This window comes from Pinus tabuliformis, chromosome 3_2, assembly GCF_031772625.1.
Source record: "Pinus tabuliformis cultivar Carrire ecotype Pingquan chromosome 3_2, CPIR1, whole genome shotgun sequence".
NCBI lineage: Eukaryota > Viridiplantae > Streptophyta > Pinopsida > Pinales > Pinaceae > Pinus > Pinus tabuliformis.
This window is the reverse complement of record NC_142302.1, coordinates 763,008,768-763,011,882: the sequence shown is the minus strand read 5'-3', so window position 1 is coordinate 763,011,882 and position 3,115 is coordinate 763,008,768. Positions and strand designations below refer to the sequence as shown.

The window sequence follows — 3,115 nt, the reverse complement described above, 5'->3', positions numbered from 1 at the left end:
AACGTAGCAGCGAGGTAAAACGATTGATGAACTCGTCCATGGTCTGCTGTCCCAGTCTTAAGTCGTGAAATTCTCTAGCCTTCTCATCATAGAAGCGCTCTGTCAGGTACCTCTCCTTGAAATACTTCTGGAACTTTTCCCATGTAATAGTTCGTTCGCTGACCCCTTTGACAATCTTTATTTCCTCCCACCACAAGGTTGCCTTGCCTTGTAACTGGAAATTGCCAATCTTGCTTTCAGGTTGTGGTCGTACTCATACAACTGAAAATACTTGTTCATATTGATCAACCAGGCTTCAGCAGCTTCCTCTTGCTCACCGTCAAAATGTGGAGGTTTAATCTTTCGAAATTCTCCCTGTAATTCCACTTTCTGACGTTTTGATGTTTGCTGTTGAGGTGCGTTATCAGAGTAATCCTCCTTATCTTCAGAGTTTTCAGGTTCCATCTGATAATCCTGTTCTTCTGTTACCCGTTGCTATTCTGCACTGGGGTTGGACAGGGGTGGGTTCTGCCTGTCCGACAGGCTCTTCAGAATCCTTTCCTGCTCAACTGTTAGGCGCGCGTTGTCTTCACGCAACCGTGCCATCTCATTTTTCAGTTCCTGGACAGTTTCCAGGATTGCAAGGTTTGTACTCCGTGATTCTGCACCCAATTGCACCCACAGCTCTGCATTCTCTTGAGGATGACTGCCGGGTCCTTGCATCTTGTCTTCTTTCTAGTGTTAACTGCTGACTGTTGCAATTCTGTATTTCATTCCAGATAAAAGAACATAGTTAAGTACATTGTTAGTTTGCATCAGTTTGCTTGGTGTACCCTTCTGCATACTGAATATGTTCTACCTGAGGCCACAGTGTTGAAACTGGGCTCTGATACCAATTTGTCACACCTATTTTTCATATACATAATTTTTTTTTTAAATATAAATACACATACATATCAACCTTTTAACTTAAGGCCCACCATATAATGATTCGGCTTATCAGCATACTTTCCACTTTATAACTATAAGTTTTCTGATCATCATACCCCTATGTATACCTGGCATGCATTAGATGGAATATAAGTTAAACGTTAACAACTGGCATACGTTAACAATGTTATACAATTCCATATTCATATTTATTGTTGGATGAGTTCTATGCTATGGGTCACGACTGTACATCCCACACGGCATCACACCTATTAGCACTATGGTTTAATTTATGCTTTGTTCGTATTACACAACTACCGTAGCCTTTCCAGCTGCACAGTATTAATGGGCGTGGGCTTTTATGGTCCCGCCACAGTACTCGTCTATTGACAGGTCACAATTGCTTTTACGACGGTCCGTCCTTCCGGGGCAGGTGGCATGGTCTGGTCTCTCCAGCCATGTGACACCTTGGTAATGCCAATTTCGATTCCCCACCAACAACTCCCGCCATACTTCAACGGCCTAGATCTGTCCCGAAGATCGGAGGGCTGGAGATCTCTCAGGGTTTATCGGTGATACTTAAGCGTTCATACACCATTGTTCATTCATTTGATGTCTGCGGTCATTGTGGCTGGCTCAATGTTCCTCCTCGAGCTCGCTTCCACAACTCAATACCGCAATCTGCTATTCTCCAGAGCTGTATTCGGCTTCGCAACGAACCCCGCAGGTAAAGAGCATGTTATTTCCAGTCTTTTGTATTTACTTATGGCTTGATTTCACTGGATTGTCACTTATTGTCTTTTTGTTTCCCCTGTCGAGTTTGGTACAGTCGCTCTTGCTATGCGTCGGCAGACGTTCATGGCGGATGGCTCTGCAACGAATCTCTACAACTCCAAGTATGATTTCTTGATAGTTGGAGTCTGCTTATTTGGTATGGTTCCGGTTTGTAGTTAAGCATACCCTGTATGATCTTATGCAGGACTCTGTTTCAATGTGGTCTTCTCATTCGCTACCTGGTGTTCTCGGCGAAGAGCCTTTTCAGTTAGCTCATTACTTAGTTAGGCTTGACTGTACTGTCTGGTTACAAGTTATTGCTTGCAGAGGTTTCTGGGTTTATTATACTCATCATGTTTTCTTCTCGCTTTGTAATATCGAGCCGCTTAGCGACAGACTTGAATTAATTTTGCCGTGCTTGTATGGCTTCATATCTGGCCTTCATGCGCAGATTTGGTTATGAATATATATTGGGCCTTTTCCTTACACATATGTATTGATATGTTTATGTTATTAATTCGCCGTTTGATGCGGTTATGAACTACTTAACCCTCCGGCACTTACGCTAATGTTTTGGGTTGATTTTCCGTTTTGAAAACCCATTACTCATGAGCAGAGACTTAGGGTTAATATGATGTACAGTTTTTTTATCTACCTTCGACGGTATTTGCCTCGGCATTACCAAGTTATAACGATAATCTTTTGTTATAGATTTCTGTATATGAAATACTATTATTCCACAGTCGATTGGTTATAACTTTGGCGAATGATTGATGTCAGATAGATAATCTTTTTTTGTTTTTTTTTTCCTGTGAAAAGGGCTACTCTATTTACACGACTTCTGTTCTCTCACACAGTCCTTCATAATAATATAAATGTCTGTGGTTACAGTTCGCATGCAAAGACTTGCTGTTAAATAGAGTTAAATTTTCGTTTGCTCGCATGCACAGGTTCTCTTTCAAATTAATAAGGTTATTATTCATTACCGATTACATGTTTCCGGCTCGGTTTAAATATAAATGTTTTCCATTCTGTTTACATGCATTAAAAACTGGACAGGTATTTCCACAGGTATCATTCGTTGCTATAATACGTTGGACCTTGGTATTCGTATCTGTTATTGTTTGTCACTGTATTACACAGAATGGAAATATATTCGTTCTATACACAGAACGGGTGCTACATCACAGATTTGTTTTCGGTTTTGTGCCACGAGCACCGAGACTCGATGACAACCCATTACACAAAGTGGGGTTCTTGTTCCACGTCAAATGCTCTCTGCGCAGAGCTTTCGGTTGAACTTACACGGTTTAGAAATAACTTAGGTTCTCTACCGGTTTATCATTTCTCTGTCACAAGACTCCTTCCGTCTACAGGTTATATAGTTACTATTGTTTAACTGTCCAATGTCTAACAGTTTTTGAATAATAAC

At 41.1% G+C, this 3,115-nt stretch overlaps 1 long non-coding RNA gene across 1 annotated transcript; it reads left to right on the top strand.

Annotated features, from left to right (window-relative positions):
• Positions 1 to 1,726: 1,726 nt before the first annotated feature.
• LOC149182859 (uncharacterized) lies at positions 1,727 to 2,423 on the top strand. Its single transcript, XR_016257642.1, has 2 exons — positions 1,727 to 1,805; positions 1,889 to 2,423. It is a non-coding gene; the product is annotated as an uncharacterized LOC149182859 (long non-coding RNA).
• The last annotated feature ends 692 nt before the right edge of the window (positions 2,424 to 3,115 follow it).